This window comes from Salvia hispanica, chromosome 2 (genome assembly GCF_029641045.1).
Source record: "Salvia hispanica isolate PSC_SH4W2 chromosome 2, Shi_PSC_v1, whole genome shotgun sequence".
Lineage (NCBI taxonomy): Eukaryota > Viridiplantae > Streptophyta > Magnoliopsida > Lamiales > Lamiaceae > Salvia > Salvia hispanica.
The window spans coordinates 45,992,282-46,010,499 of record NC_142693.1 but is presented as its reverse complement, the minus strand read 5'-3'; the positions used below and the strand labels follow the sequence as shown (position 1 = coordinate 46,010,499).

The 18,218-nt window shown below is 32.6% G+C and overlaps 1 long non-coding RNA gene and 1 pseudogene across 4 annotated transcripts; one reads left to right on the top strand and one right to left on the bottom strand.

The window, feature by feature from the left end:
* The window catches only part of LOC148932515 (uncharacterized), a 151,366-nt pseudogene that overhangs the window by 81,424 nt on the left and 51,724 nt on the right, over positions 1-18,218 (top strand).
* LOC148932517 (uncharacterized) lies at positions 303-2,957 on the bottom strand. Of its 4 annotated transcripts, XR_016134877.1 has the most exons (5): positions 2,790-2,957; positions 1,383-2,103; positions 1,237-1,309; positions 1,079-1,129; positions 303-889 (listed from the first exon to the last, which is right to left on the bottom strand). It is a non-coding gene; the product is annotated as an uncharacterized LOC148932517 (long non-coding RNA). The 4 variants fall into 4 exon arrangements; XR_016134876.1 differs by having other exon boundaries at positions 1,237-2,103; XR_016134875.1 differs by having other exon boundaries at positions 1,079-1,309.

Sequence of the window (18,218 nt, the reverse complement as noted above, 5' to 3'; positions counted from 1 at the left end):
CCAGAATATCAAATGTCAACAACTCTATTAAAATGTCAACAAATAACAAATAACACTTATAATTCACATATCAATAGCCAGAATATCAAATATCAACAACTCGTATTAAAATATTAACAACTAAAAAATAATACTTAAAATTCATATATCAATAGCCAGAATATCAAATATCAACATCTCGTATTAAAATGTCAACAATTAAAAAATAACACTTATAATTCACATATCAATAGGCAGAATATCAAATGTCAACAACTCTTATTAAAATGTCAACAACTTAAATAGCACTTATAATTCATATATCACTAGCCAGAATATCAAATGTCAATAATTTATAGCAAAATGTCAACACCTTTCAACGACGACGACTTCTATTGGCGTGCAATCAAGAAATTGCAATTAGAGTTGAAAGACTAAACAAAACTGAACAATGTTTGTATAAAATAAACCTTGTTTGGCTACCAACAATGGTCAGTAAAGCACCACTAATTCACAAACATAATCATCATCTACTCTACTCTTACCCTCAGAATCTGTAGCTTGTTCGAAAATGCAATCGCCACCCAATCTGGCTGCGAAGACGACCATTGCAGCTGCTCAATCTCTGCCCTGGCAGTGTACGCCACAATCGGGTCCAATCCGCCCTCCACCGGCTGCTCCATCGACAAGAGGTCCCAAATCAAAGCCTGCGAATCATCTCCCACCGTGCAAATGTGGCAGGAGCTATGCGGCGCCCACGCAATCGCATTCACACCAACCTGATGCCGCTGCAGCTCCACCACCGACAGCGTTGGGAAGATTCGAATTGAACCGAATATGCAGTGTACTCCTATTTCTCTTACGAATTGAACCTTCACTCATAGGCAAACGCAACAAGATTTCTCGAAATCTGAACAATTGCATAAAAAATTCAATTCAGCCAAACAAAAATTAATAAACAAAGAGGGAATTTGCAGAAAGATCAAAGTAACAACAACTGGTATATCCAAACGAATAAAGAAGCCTCAGATCTAGGAAATTTATGCAGAAACAAAACCTCTCTTTACTATAGAAGTATTCAATTGAAAACATAGGATACCTTCAACAATCAAAATCAGTGAGACAGGCCTGAAATTGAGAACTGTCGTTGCTGATGAAATTGAGATACAGTTAGATGGATTTAGTTGCTTCTAATCATGAAGATCATCAACACCACATTATCATCATGGTAATTGATTGAATTAAACAATTAATTACCAAACCAGCAGCGAAAGTTATTGGTCGTCCATGATTGTCCTTTCCCGTGAATGGTGTGAAGATCATACAATACCTGTGTATCGTAAGCACATATAATTCATACTTCAAACGATATAATGCATAAACAACACATACGTCAGGGATACCTATTTGTGTTATAGGTGGAGTCAAAAGCCACAATATCACCAAACATATGGTAATTCCTCTTCATCAAACCGTCACACCAAAACAGAGCAGCCAACTAGTTACTAGCATTAACCTCGTACTCATATGTGAAGGCCTCGGACAACTCCTTCTTCTTAGCCAAATCATCCAACATCATATGTGCGTATGCTTTGATGTCTCGAGAAGCATTCCTGATATCCCCAACATTGCAACCAACGAGCTGAAAACCACCGAGAATTTCCTTCAACACATTGAACGTACGTGTGGGGCCTATATTAGCCTTCGAACAATCAAGAATGAATTGGTGATGTACGTCCTCCAACTTTCGATTGAGTGACATAAACTGTTGATGCTCTGACTCAACCATATAATGGTTATGAACCTCGTTGAACGCCTCGATAATATAAACTGAAACTCATCCTTTGGAGAAGAACTTGAATGATATACTCGCTTTACAACCACACTGCTTGGATAACCGTCGGCGTTTGATCAAAAAACCAGGCCGTGCATTCGCTTGGTCATCCTCGATCAACTGCTTGCTGCCTTCCCTATTGCATACAACATTATACCAAGTAGTAACACCATCTATTTTCCTCATTTGTGATTTGCGCGTATCAAAACCAACAGCACGGGCATACACATCGTAGAACGCAAAATCAAAATCCAGTGGTTTGAACTTCTGCCGAACCACAGGCTTCAAATCTGGAGAACATTCAGGTACAACAACCACTTTATACAATCACAAACAACAAGTCTCAGCTAACATACGCATTATATTTAAAAAAATGTACATTATTTAGTCAATACTTTACATTACACATATATAAATGCACATTAAGTTTATCTAATAAATCAACTCGTCGCCTCGATTACTAAAACCTAGACGAGATTATAACTAAACTCGTGTTCCTTGGAAACGGTTGTGGTACTAACTACATAATACACCCTAGCCCAAAGGATGGGTAAACCCTTCAGGAATAACTGAAACGTGACCCAAATAAGCAAACATGACAAGTCTTAAACAAAACCATAATGTAGAAAAGGACAAATATATTCATTACACAACAACAAACCTGCATTAAATAGTCTATAATTGTCATTACAACTACTACCTATCAGAGACCCCATCTAAACCCTAGCATAAACAATATGTAAACCCTATTCGAAACCAATCAACACTGGTACAAATTAGGAAACGGTTTCGGTACTGAAAACAAATTACATCCAAGCCCCAATCAACACTGGTACAATTAGGAAACGTCGGAACAATAATCATAGACTTCAAAACATGGGAAAATCTATTTTGCAAAGAACGACAACTCCAGCCAAACGGTTTTCAAGTGCAGTTATCGGTTTAATCTCAACACAAACTTTTCTAATAAGAATACCTTCTTCCATTGTTGAAGAACAACCTTCTTCCATTGTTGAAGAACAACAATAAAACGATAATATGCGGATACTAAACGATTTTAACTCTCGATAGAAATTTAAGAAAAGTCTTCAATGGAGAAAGATGGGAGAGAATAACTTGTGTAAGAGACGAAATATTTGTGGAATCATAGAATAAAACCTCTGAAATCTTTTTGGATAGAGAGAATCAAGCACTTTCCATAACAGACGTGAAAGTGTATACCATAAAAGCTCTTTTCTACTTTTTAAATGAATTAAATCGATTAAATCAGACCCTATTTTGGGCCATTAGATCTTGAAAATGGATGACCAAGATTGAAAAGGAAAAAGAACAAAAGATGGAAAAAGGATATCAATACATCCTTTTATATATATATATATATATATATATATATATATTAATAGGATTTGAGATAAAAAAAATGCTCCAAGTTCCAATGCTCCTCGCAACCTGAACAAACATAAACAATAGATTAGTTTTCATACATTTGTAAATTAAGCAATAGGATAAAATTATATAACTGAGTTTGTACAACTAAAATATGAGGTGGAAATTATATAACTGCATTTTTACAACTAAAATATGAACTGGAAATATGAACTCTATACACATTTGTATATTGAATGTCATCTAGAGATATATCTAATATGAAATGCATAACTAAAGGTCATACATGAAATCTATTCAAGTTTGATAATCATATAGCAAAGTCTAAAATAGGTAAGAGATGATGAGTAGTATATGAACACTCAATAGAAAGCATCATTAAAATTAATTACTTTGGAAGTCATCTAGAGTTATAACAAATCTGAAATGTTTGATCAAACAGAGAAAAAGTAAACAGAGAATGAGTAGTATATCAACAATCAATACCTCTTATATTGCTTCTATATTCTTGATTAATTCATGTGCAACTAATGAAAAGTATAGCACATATGTCAGTTATAATGCTTCTATATTTTTATGATTCATTCATGTGCAAATAATAAAAGAATAAATAGTTTATACCTCTTATAAAATTATCTAATTCCAGAATCCAAGCTAGCATTTTAGTAGCCATGGAATGTTGCAAATTTCGAAATCTGCATTTTAATACATAGATGTCAGTGGTAATTGAATCATTACAATTTGCATTAACAAAAAAACATATCATTTAATGTAATCTGTCATATTCTAGCAGTATATATGAATCATATGATTGAATAAATTAGACATTGAATTCAATATTTTTCTAATGTTCAATCACCAACTTGGCCAAGGATTCTGTTATATATTTATCATTTTTAAAACATGTATTCTTGAACTTAACTGTGTAGACTAATAAATTAGATTAATACCTTATGTTGAACTGAAACTGTAACGCCCCACTTTTTCAAATTCTAATTTTCGGGTTATAAAATCTTTGCATTAAATACCTTAAATGTTGGATTAATTGATGAGCGATTAATTACATGATGTCTTTGTGACCTAATTGTGTATGGGAGTTGAGATTGAGTTGAATAGTCAACTTGTGGGATAATTATCCAAATTAAATGCAAAGTCCGATTATTCTTTAATTCCACCTTGGAATTTTCGAAACTCCACCTTTGAATTCCATGAGATTTTCGAAAATCTCATATATTAGGGAAGAAGGAATTATTTATTATATTTTGATCCCTTATTTATTCTCTTCCATGAATAAATATAAATATTCTAGAATATCCTAGCATATCTTACCATATCTATGAAGATCTTGTCATATCCTAATTGAATTAGGATTTGAATTTAAATCATAGGCATAAAAATCTCATATTCCATAATTATTTGGGAGGATTTATTATTTTTCTGCTCCGTTATATTTTATTCTACTCCGTAAAATATCCAAATAAAATCATAGGCTAATTAAATAGCCTATAATTCGAAAATCCCCCTTATTTCTCCCAAAATTCACGCCAACTTCTACTATCAAATCTCTCCATATCTTCTCAAATCTTTAATTTATTTAATTAAAGATATTATATCCTACACGCTATAAATAAGAGGGAAATCCTAAGCCCTAGCATCACAAATCAACGCCCCACTCCCCCAAGAATTTCGAAATCTCTCTCCCACTCTCTCCAAAATTTTCTTCTACTTTTCTTCAAGATTTCTTCATCAATTGAGAAGAATCCAAGTTGAAATTCAAGAATTTATTGAAGAATCAAGGCTATAACTTGTTTCTACCATTCGTTCTTTTGAAAAAGGTATTTTCTATATTAATCTTTCTTCTTCTACCGATCAATCGGTGTTCTTGAGTCCACATGCATTTAGATTGAGTGAAGGGGAATTAAATTGATGAATTTGGGATGCATGGATGTGTGTGTGTGTGTGTGCACGCTTTAAATTGATGAATTTGGGATGCATGGATGTGTGTGTGTGTGTGCACGCCTCGGAAGGCGTGCACAAGTGTTGTGTTCGTGTGCGTGTGTTGTGTGTGTAGAACACTCATGCGTGACACGATTTGATGGTGAATCTGGAGTTGTTATTCGAATAAAAACGATATACTAATCGTACTTTGATTTTTGGATGTTGATATTAAAGATTTATCGATGGGAAAAAGGGAAACGTGGGAACATGCATGATTTTGAATCAATGTTCGAAACTGATTTGTGATACGCCTAATTTAAAGGTGATACTTCGCGCTCTCAGCGTGATAAACGAGGAGAAGAGAACACTTTCGAACTAAGCCGACAAGGTGGGCTTTTCTTTTAAAATAAGGACATTGTCCTAAATCTTTATTGATGAGAATGAGATATGTGTTATCATGCCTTGATTTGTTTTGTCGTGCCTATCCCTCGTGGCTATGCCACTATTGATTTAATCGAATTCGGATCCTCGTAAAGCCGCAAACTCTAATTGGGTTAGTGTACACCAATGTTAGACCGAGTGCTGGCGTACGGGTCGGCCGGTCTAGTGACCTGGATTGCGGCCGCATTCCGTGTTATGTAGAATGAGGATATGGTAAACGTCGATAAGAAAAATGGTTGCGCGACCGTGATTTTGGATAAATGATATATATATTGTAGTGCTTCGGGCCTTTCTAAAGATAAGACCCCAATGGACACTTGAAAATGGCATGATAACTATTTTTGTGATAAAACTGTTTTCGGCAATGAGTCCACTGAGTATGATTATAGTACTCAGCCCTGCATGTGTTTTCCCTATGTGCAGGTTGAGCGGTGACGAGCGGACGGCGGTGTTGAGTAGGAAATAATAACATGATCTGTTGAAACTTTAAGTGTCGTTGTGTCTCCATACATAGCTTCACTTCTCTCTTGGTCGTTTTCGCTAAAATATGAAAACTTGTGATCTTTTGGTTGGGTTGAATTATTTTATTTCGTGGGAGTATTTTGGATATGAAACAGATGAGATTATTTTGGAACTTTGCTATTTCGGAGCATTTATTATGATAGCCTTTTTTTGTTGGATTCCATTGCTAAGGCATTATTCTTCTCCTACTTAATTGTTCATTAAATGCTCTGGTAAAGTTTTCTTTAAATGAGACTCTAGCCTATAATCTTTGTTGCATTTAAGTCTTCCTAGATAGCGATCGCCATTATTATTATACCCTAAAATGGCGGGTCGTTACAGAAACAGTATAGTAATTAATAATAGTAGTACCCATTCTGATTCAAGAATGCTGATATTATTCTGTATAATACTTCTCTTGGTTCTTCAAAAGTTTTTGTTATTAAAATGCTGCAAATAAAATCATGTGTTGTTAAGCATGTTAATCTCAAAATAACTTATTTGTTAAATCATAATCTATAAAATCTGTGACCTTTTTAGAGTAATCCATTCTTCTTCTTCTTCTTCTATTATCTATTCCCTCCGTCCCGGATAATTCATCCCATTTTAATCGGATACGGATTTTAAGAAATCTAATGGAAAGTGAGTTGAAAAAGTTGGTGGGACGTGGGTCCTATTTTTAAAGTATTAGTTTTATAATAAAATGTGAGTATGAATGAGTTAGTGGAATATGAGGTTCACTATCAAAAATCGTAAAAGTGAAGTGGGATAAATTATATGGGACGAACCAAAATAGAATACTGGGATGAATTATTAGGACGGAGGAAGTGTAGAGTCTAGAATAAAAACGATCCAGGCATGCATCAACTATTCTGTCTTTTTGTATTGGTTGCAACTGTTTTTCTCTCTCCTCTACCTTGAAAATGAGAGGCGGCTGAGAATCATTAGCTTTTCTTCTATTTATTGTTGGTATTCCTGCAGAACAGGGTTTTGTTAATAGGGGAGCACAATATATTATGCATTTATTAGGGCTGTCAGCAGCCTCAATTAATGGGCTCTATATTTAATACATAATGCATAAAAATTCACAATATATATATATTCCTATATAGCAGTTCTAATAAATAATCTATAACATAATTTCAGCATTGATTTTTGTTTCGGTTTTAATATTTAATTAGTCAATTCTCTTTTTTTTATATTTATTGTTATATGTTATTTGAAAGGTCTTACCAATCAGAATATTTGTTTTCCAAAGCTGATTTCTTTATATTCTGCAGTCTGTTGCAAATAAACTCCTATAAATACCCTCTTCTACTCCCTTCGTCCCCGATTAAGAGTCACACTTTTTCATTTCGGTCCGTCCCTAATTTAAAGTCACACTTCATTTTTACCATAAATAGTAAGTAGGTCCACATTCCACTAACTCAATTCACTCACATTTTATTATAAAACCAATATAAAAAATGGGTCTCACATTCCACTAACATTTTAAACCAACTTTTCTTTACATTTCTTAAAACCCGTGTCCGATCAAAGTGTGACTCCTAATGGGGGACGGATAGACTACTTCTTTACTCACTCTGCAACATATTTCACACCATCATAAACTTCTTTTGGCATATGACTCTTTCATCTAATTCAATTCTCTCTGATTCGTCTAATAATCATCTTACAGCCTAATGCAGATTAACTATCTTCAAGTTTCTGCATTTTAGATCTGTTGCAAAACGATTTTATACTTTTTATCTTTTACTTTGTACTCTTTGGATACTCTCTATTGTATCTGCATTTTAGTTTATATTGGTGTCATTCTTCTATACATTCCTCTAATATCATCTTTAGATGGATCTTATATGCTATTGTCAAGTATCCTCATTAATCTAATTTCTTTCAGCAACATTTATACTTTTTTTAGTATAGTATATACTCTCTCTATACTTTCTGGTATATATGCATTTTAGTGGAGTATACTCATTAATCTTATATGCTCAATGTTTATACACCACAGATTATTCAGCTGTGTTATTGAGTTGATTAGGTTACTTGTTTGGGAGCTTTCTTCTTTCCAGCACTTCTTAATTGTCCTTTTTCATTATTATTTAACTGCTCCTGTCGTGGAATCATCAGTATATGCAAAAATAGTTATTCGTCAGTATGAAGATTATAAAGATTTTTAATTTAGTTTACTGAAATTGACCTCGATGTAGTATTATGTTCTCCTTTATACATCTCCGGCCTCTTTTTGAATCTATTGAACTTGCATTATATTAGACATATTAATCATTTAAGGGTTTTTGGCTTTTTAAATCAAAACTTTTTCCCGAATTCCGGTTTTTCCCATGAACTATGAGATTTGTTTTTAAAACCATGAACTTTCAATTCGTTAGGATTTTCCCAACCCGACCCAAATAGCATATTTCCAACCCGAATAGCATAATTCAAAATGTTAAAGTTGTGTTTTGTTTATTCAAAAGTTGTCATTTGTTATGTAATAATTGTGATTGTATGTATTATTGTGCCAAATAGGATCCAAGTAATCAATTTAGTGACAAATAGGATTAAAATTGACATGTAGACAACCCGGGTTTCGTCGTTGATCCGCCGGAGGAAAATCCTAACGAAATGAAAGTTCGTAGTTTTAAAAACAAATCTCATAGTTCATGGGAAAAACCAGAATTCGGGGAAAGGTTTTGGTTTAAAAAGCCAAAAACCCATCATTTAACTATATGACTAATTTAGACATATGTAAATGTTAGTAAAATCTAAATTGTTGGTGTCTAATAGTGTTGTTGAAGTATGGCTCCCTATGTTACCTTGGTGCAAAATCTTCATACGGCCATCACAAACTCTGTCATAAAAGTCCGTTGTGTTCGCGTCTTTGGAGGTCTTCCTGATGACAACAAAGATATCAATTTAGAATGTGATCTTCATGATTCAAAGGTATAAATGACTAATATAATATAATTCTTTAGTTATCTTTAATTAAATTACTTTCTATATCTCTATAGTTCTATTAACAAAAATGTTTTGGAGACATAATGTCTAAGACATAATGAGATTAAAGTAGTAATTATGCAGTATATTTTATTTTTAATTAAAATTATTATGTGTCTATATACTCCATTGCCCTTGTATTTATGATTATCTATATATAGGAGTATTAATTAAGATCTCAATGCTTAATTACACAAGATATAAATGGAAGTAGTTGGGACCCACTTTCAATTCTATCACTCTTGATTCTTAACCTTTTTAAAAAAAATTCACTTGTACGCTTGAAAATATGAAAAATGAAAAAAAAGAAGGATAAGGAAAAATTTATCACTTTGACCATCTTTTTTTCGTTAATTAATAATGAAAAACTAATAAAACAGATAATTTAAAATTTATTAAATTTTTGAATGGTTATGTAATTTTATAAAATAGTAGTATTAAATTAAAACTATGTTCACCATATCCGTCAACTAAATTAACGTAATCTTTTGGAAATTTATTCACAATTTATTCTCTCTTTATCTCACTAATTTTTTCATTATTTTTTGGTATGTTATATTGAATCTCAATAAAAAGTACTCCAATAACAGTTATTTAAATATTCTAAATCAGTTATTTAAAATTTATCACGTGTTTTTAACTCAGTTATTTAATATTTTAAATATTATTTAATATTTTCTGTTTTTATTTTTATGATATTAGATAAGCTTTGCAAAATTAAAAATTTGATATTTTACTTGTTCATACTAATTAAGTTTATGATTTTGATTTTAATTCATTACTTTTCAAAATTGTAATATAACTAAATCCTTTGGTATTGGAACGTTGCATCAAACCTCCGACAAAAAGTTACATATTCTTAACTAATCTATTTAGCATTTTAAAGTCATATAATTAAAATTTTCTTCTTTTTTCTAAAATATTAGAATTCTAAGGCTTGATTCACTATTTCATTGAATATACTAAATTTGATATATGACATATTAATACTAATTGAGTTTACTATTTTAATTTAAGAAAATCATAAGATTAATTTCACTTTTAAAATTTTTAACAATTTTTAATTTTAAAGTTACAATCAATTTCCAATGCATACCGTGATTTTTCCATTCTTAAATCTAACTCCAATATCTTAAACTCTAATTTAAAAGAAAAACTACAATCATTTTAGAATAAATCACAAAACCCTATATAGATCAGACTATAACTCCAATGCACATAATGTGTTTTTGCACATTCATAATTTCAATTTCTCATAATAATAACTAAAATATAAAGAATTGTAAAAAATTTATAAGTTTTATCATCGTTGAATTAAAAGGAATATAAAAAGTTTGAAGATGCCAAAAAGAGAGAATTATTAAGTTTATTTGAATTTAATAGGAAGAAAAGTTGTAATAATATATTATAGATTATGATTAATAAGAAAATTATAAAAAGAAACTCCATGGAGTATTAAAACTATTTCATATGTGTTTATTGAAAATTATGTTATAAATTTGGTATTGATAAATAAAATTTAAATTTAATATTAAATTTTTTGACAGTATACTTTTTATAAAAAGAAAACGTTTTGCTTTCAAAAATTGATAATGCATTTATTTTATACACAAGTTAAAATTATTAATATTAGATAACTAAGTATTTTTTTAATATTCCAATCTTGTCGTATGTATATATCCAAAGAAGTGTATTAATGTGTATTAAGAATTTTATATTATGTGAAACAATCATAATCTAATGGTTTAAATTTATTTAATATAGTATTAGGGTAAATTAGTCATGATATAAAATATAGCTATGTAAAGTGACATAAGGGTATTATGTCATGGAGACATTATGTCATGGAAACTAATTTAGACATATGTAAATGTTACTCCCTCCGTCCCAGAAAGATTGTCCCAGTTCATTTTTTGCACTCGTTTTTGCAAAAATAATAATAAATAGGTAAAGTTGAAAGAGAGTAAAATAAGAGAAAGAATAATGTAGGTAAGACTATTCTCTACATTATTCTCTCTTTTACTTTACTGTCTCTCTACTTTAACTATTTATTATATTTTTTGCAAAACGGGTGTGAAAACGGAAATGGGACAATCTTTCTGGGACGGAGGGAGTACTAAAATCTAAATTGTTGGTGTCTAATAGTGTTGTTGAAGTATGGCTCCCAATGTTACCTTGTGCAAAACTTCATACTACAGAATCTGGAACATAAACTTTATGAAGGAGGCATTTCTTATATGAAAAACTTCTTTGTTAGGGATAACAGTCTTAGAAACAAAGCTACTAATCATCTTTACAGACTCATTATGAATTTCAGAATAGAGATGTATGGGGTCAGAGATCCCAGTTTTCTAGCAAATTTCTTTTTCATTTAAACCATTTGGTGAGATAGCAAGAAATGAGAATGAAGAGCAGACTTCATTTTTTGGTATAACATCTATTATATCTTTTGTTTAATACACTTTAGTTTACAATCTTTTGATTCATTAATGAAGTGTATAACTTGGCAGATATCATTGGTGTTATCACTGCACCTGGAAGAGTTGTGAAGCAAAGTAGATATAGGTTGATTAAGTGGAAATAACTGATGAGAAGTCTCACTGCCACTGCATTTGAGCTATTTTTTGGGAGTTTGTTTTTTAAACTAATTTTGTTTCTCTCTTAACAGCCATAATAAGATCATGTGTACAATTTGGGATTCCAATGTGGATACTTATTTGTCTCAATTGAAAAGGGCTGAAGGGACTGTTCCTATAATCATAGTGCAGTTTTGTACGGCTAATGTTTTCAGAGGTTGTGTTTCCATCTTATTTATATTCTCTTTGATATTTTGAAACTTTACCTATAATTTTCGTTTGCCATATATTTAGGTGAGATTGGTGTGTCCACTCATTATCAAGCATCCAAGATCCTAATTAATGCTGATGTGGATGAAGTCAAGGAGTTTAGGCAGAGGTAGTATTTTTTTCAAAGTTTAAGTTTCTGTCTAATTGTTGAATATTATACACCTTTGTAGTGTTTATGCTTTTTATCTTTGAGATTATATTTAGATGTATATTGTTTCTAACAAATATTAATTATGTGGTTAAGGATTAAAAATGATGATACCTTCATTGCACAAGGGACAGTGGATCAATCTGGATTGAAGCATAGTAGGGAGTTTGATGATCTTGAAGTGAAGTCTATTAGTGATGTTGGCTGTTTGGAGGTATTGAACGGTGTATTATTAGGGAGTTTGAAGATCTTGATGTTCACCTTTTAATTGTGGAATAGTTTATTTCCGATGTTGGTAAACAGGATGCCTCTTATTGGGTCTTTGGTAAAGTTGAGTCAATTGAGCCTCATTTTGGAGAGTGGTACTATCTAGCTGTAAAACCTGTGTTAAGAAAGTGAGAGTGTTGGATGACAAGAAGTTTAGATGTGATTTTTGCATCAAGAATTATGATGTTTCTGTTAAAATGTTGTTGTTAAAAGGTATATTTAAGCTTCCTGTTTTTTCACATTCTTAGTTGCTGTTTATTATTTAATGCAAGAAGTTAATTAATTTAACCTTCTCTTTATCTTACTCTTATTTAGGTTCAGGTTTGTAGTCAACATTGTTAATGACACAAGTAATGCATCCCTTTTGTTGTGGGATAGAGAGGTTGTTCTACTAATTGGTAAAAGGGTGACTGACTTGATTGGAAGCAATGTGGAGGTAATAAAAGAATGAACTCTAATTTGTGTAATATTTATACGTTAGAATAATTTGGTTTTGTTTTGTATCATGAGTAGTTCTTTGTTTATTTCATAATAATGCTATGGAATATATTCCTAGGAAAATTGAAGAGCTGCTTTTGGGTCAAGAGATGTTGTTTAAGGTTCAAAGTGGGAATAGCAAGGAATATTATCGTAGATATCCGTATACGGTTAACAAAATTTGCAACATTCCAGATATAGTTGAGAAGCATGTTCCTCTGAATATTGGATCACAAGTTTTCAATCTGATGTGAAGTTGGCTTATTTACTCTTTGGTGCTGATATTGTAGGGGTAATTTTTAATATTAAGTTGACTTATTGTTCCATTTTGATTTTAGTGGTTTGTAATTCTGTTTTAACCTCCTTTTAGGTCTCTGGTAAAGGTTTTGTCACTCCTGATTTGTCTGTGGTTACTAAGGCAAATGGCATAGAATGGATTGCTGAGGGAAGTGTGAAGAGGTGTTTGGAAGATAGTTTGATAGGTGTGATGATGTGTCTTTTGAAAAGATCAAGAAGAAGATGAAGAAAGTCAATGTGATTGAAGAAGATGATGAGGCTTCTGTCAGCTACATTCAGGACATCTCTCTTGGTGATTAGTGTTGGAAAAACTTATGAATCTTTGTTTTTTACTTCTGCTTCATCTTTTTGAACTTATCTGAATCTTCATCTTTTTGTTTTGGTTTTATTTTGCACTTTTATGATGAATGTTATCTGTATTTCTCTCTTATGCCTTTTCTTAATGAATTCTTCTTTTGGTTTACTTTCTGTGTTCATAATTTGATGTTTTTGTCGGGTTTTTGCCATGTATCAGATTTATTTAAGAAGGAATTAAATCTTAGAATAGATAACAGATAGGGAGTTATAGCTTTGACATTAATTGAGGCTCTGTATCTAAGTTCTACAACTTAGGAATATATATTTGGTTTTTTTTCAACACATATAAATTTAGCTTTATCTATAATTTTTCCTAAGTCTTAAAAAGCTACATTCATAGAATAATAAAGATACATGCATAGTATATGGTCTGGACAATTTCTGCATTAAACATTTTGAATATGTACCTTTTTTATTACACGTAAGTATAAAATGGTGTAAAATCTTCTATAAAATAACAGATAGGCATTTTTATTTTTAATCTTAAGTTAAGCTAAGTCTTCAAATATGGTCAGTTCAGTGACTAGATTTAATACATTGCAGGGATTGAAATATCACAGTAATTCTATCAGGGAATACTTGAAATTAGGAAGTTATTTGAGGCTATTTTTGATACATGTATCACTAATTATTAATCCATGAATGACATCCTTAGTATATATGCAGATTTATTGTATATAACTTTTAAATATATGTAATCCATTTTAGATATCTATCAGACATTTTGTGTTTTAACTTAGTATATGCATTAATTGTCAAAGAGTGTATTAAATCTTCCTTGAAGCAAAAAAATGTAATTACTTAGTTTTGATTCCTAATATGCATAATTATTTAACTGTGATAATCATTATTTCATAGTAATACCTTAAATCAAACATGTCTCTTTCCTCCATAGTCATCTTCTTCAAATTCTGCCTGATATTGTACGTTCCATCATTGAGGTACCTATTCAAAGTAAATAAATGTTAGTATGAATAAAGGAATTACATTTTGAATCTTTGTACATATACATAAAACCTCTTTCTTCCTAGAATTATACTTCATTTTAAAACTCTTTCTAAATGCACATAAGCAGTTACCATTACATAGAAATATGTAAATATTTTTGTCCTTTTCATAATGTTTAGAAGCATATTAGCCCAATTTAAACCCATTCCAGTTCCCAAACCCTAGGATTAGGTATGTGAAAGGTCAATTTGGAATCTGTGGTACTTTTTAGCTTAACACCTTTTTAAAGAACACATTTCTTTAAGTAAAATTCATTCTACTCTTTGTAGACAGAGTTGTTTACATATTTTAGGAAATTTCAATGAAAAAAGTGAAGAGGTCTGCAATATTAAAAAGCTGTTCCCATGAAGGATTATCAACTGAAGTATCAGGTATGGATTATACCTTTGATTTTTTGGATTAATTTTCTGATATAGCCATCTTTCCTTCCTCTTTGTGGCTATTCCATTGGTTTCCAATGTTCAATCTGTCAAAACCAAGTATAAGTACAAGTTTCTGTAATAAAATTTGCATTTTATTTTAATAATCTCAAATAATCTGTTTTTGTATTCTATTTCTTCTTCACTTAAGGAAATTGAATTCAAATCAACTATTGCAGTCTTTTTATTTTGCCAAAACAGAAAAAGTGTAGGATGTGAAACATCATAATCCATTGTTGCTTGAAACTTTCTTGGCAAAATCTACAAAATCCCCGTAATTTTCCACTGTAAAATAAGTTTTCATTCCAAAATTTCAATCAGTAATGCTCCTGTTATCAATTCCAATCTTTTTCCACTATTTTATACACGATTCATAGTCACAGCCTAGATCTCATAAAATAGAGTCTCTCAATAACATTTATCATGCAAATATACCCAGGCCGAGCATAATTCGATTATAAAATTAGACTTATCTCTTCAGGCAAGCAATCCTAGGTTTTCGTCTGTTTCTGCAATTTTTTTGGATTGAATGTTTGAATCCTCCGAATTTTTCCATGTTTCTCCGATTCTGAGAATATGTGTTAATAAAAAAAATGTCAGATTCGTTCCAAATCTTATACCTTATTTTAAAAAAATTAAAATATTTGTAATATACCTGTAATTGAAAGCTAAACCCTAGGGCTCACGATCAATCACACTCTCAACATGCTTTCAAAGGTGGTGGACTCCTCTATTTATACTACTCCCTTTTCACGTGTATTGCATTGCTCCACATCGATGCGCCACCTCAGCGAGCTGACTAGAATGTATCATGTGCCTTCCATGTGCCTTATTCTCCATGTCATCTTTATTTAAGTACTCAGATAATGCACCTCTTGCTATCACAAGGATGCGCTCGATGCATGCATGCTATACTCACGTCTTTAGTCATGCATGCGACAATACCCTCCCCTTACAAAGGGACTATGCTTGATCACTCCTGGCTGTAGCATATCTCTTATCATTTCTTTTATGAGATCCTTTTGTTTCGCAGCATACTTGTATGGTCAAACATTGACTGCATCAGAACCCTTCCTTGAGTGTGATTCTGTGACCTTGTTCCCTTACTGGGGGCAACCCTTTTGGTTCCTCAAATATATCCTTGAATGTAGTTAGAATCTGATCCAACTCTTGCCAAACTTCTTCCAACTTCAGTTCCCAACAGCCACCAGAAAACTCATCTATTGTGGGCATCATTAGGCTAAGCTTGTTGTCCATCTCATCTGTTTCATTTTGATTCAGAATATGCAGGGCATGTAACTGTTCCTTCTTTACTGGCCAAGATTCCCCTATTAAGGTCACCTTTATTTCCTCCAGCATAAAATTCATGCTCAATTGATCAAAGTTCCATCTAATCTCCCCCAAGATTAACAGCCATTGGCCACCAAGAATTAAGTTGTATGACTCCAGGGGAATGATGTAGACTTCAGCACTGAACGAATACCCCTGAATTTTCACGCCAGATCACTACTCTTGTAAGTACACTGCAACACCTGCCCATTAGCAACCTCTACAGAGGAGCAACCTGGGGTTTTAGCAACCTCTACAGAGGAGCAACCTGCAACAAAGCACATTTCACCTTGTCAACCACCTTTGCACTCACGAAATTATGTGTGCTTCCCGTGTCAATTAATATCCTCAATGTTTTCCTCTGACATGTCACTCGTACTCGCATAATCTGTGGCCCATCTCTTCCCCACACTGCATGAAGACAAAGTTGCAAATCAAAACTATTATCCTCCTCCTCATCCTTCTCATTCTGCTGTTCCCCCTCTTCTTCCTTCATCTCTTGCTCTTACCACCTGTATCATTTGTATCACAGATGACTTCCTCTTGGCACATTGATGGTTCGGGGTGAATTTCTCTATACACCAGAAACACTCCTTAGCCTTTTTCTCATCTAGTTCCTTTGGTGTCAAATTAGTGCTGGCTCTAACTCCCATACGAGGTCCCTCTCTATTGCCCGGATTGGCCCAACCTCCCGATGTCCCTTGTTGTTTGTAATTGGTTGCCGTGACCGCCAAAGGTTTAGTGTTTGAGTAGTGGCTACCTGATGAAGATCCCCCACTCTGCACCACCCTCACTCGCATCCCTAAAGCCTTCACTGTGAGTTCTTGGAGTTTTGCTAAGGAAAAGACGTCGGCCAAACTCCTAGGCTTGAACATCTTGACTGGCATCTGTAATTCGTCTACTAATCCCGACAAGGAGAAACTCAGAGCTTGATCCTCCCTTATTCCAGCCCGCGGATACAATCAGCAAAATCGTCCATATACTGCTGCAAAGTGCCTATTTGCTTCAGATTTCTCAAATCAGCCAATGGATCCTCAAAAGCATGCGCTCCAAATCGAGCGGCTAAGGCCGAGACATAGCATCCTGTTGGAGTTTGTATACTAAAAGATGCTTCGAGCGTACATGCCTTTGTACAGTCAGCTTGTGCATGTATACGAGAAACGCCACGTCCACTTGTTTACCTAATTATGAGAATAAATAATATAATATAATGGTTTATTATTGAAATATGATAAACAAGTCTAAGGCTTTTTACTAAGAAGGTCAAGTAGGGGAATTCGATGAATCTCCTCATGAGTTTTCCAGTAGGGGACTTGGTCAGATCTAGTAAGAAGAAAAACGTATTCACAACCTAGATAGGCTTTGGCTACCTATTTGTACGGTTGCGGTGTTTGTGATAATTCTCTCTTACCTAAGAAGAGATTAGTAACACCGGTGTGGTAAAGCACTGAAAGGATCTAATCCGAAATGTATTATTTATTGCTATCTACTGAAAGAATATATTTCAGAAAGTTTAGTATTTTCTAGTCTATGATATTAATATCAATATTGTTTATTCAATCAAACGCCACTTTGACTTATCAATATGTGAGAGTTTGTACGTAACTCAAGTTCATGATATCTTGGGTGATAGTAATTGAATAACATGAAGGTATTGGAATATTATTTCATAGAATTCGCGTGCCCAGTGTGGTATGATTAAATCCCTAAAAGGGTGATCCCCAATGAGGTGTTTGAAAGAGGAATTTATTATTCAGAAATCTGCGCAGTTGGAATTTATTCCACGAATAATAAATAAAGTTTCAAACTAGAAAAACTGTTTGGAGAATTAATTTAATTCTAGTCACATAGCAGACAAAAGAATTAAATTGACGGATCAAGATAATCTTAAACGCGGGAAATATTATAAAATAAAATGGACCCAAGTTATTTGTAATTTGGTGATTTAAGTGGGAGTGCAATATTATTCTTTAGTGGAACAAAATAATATTCCA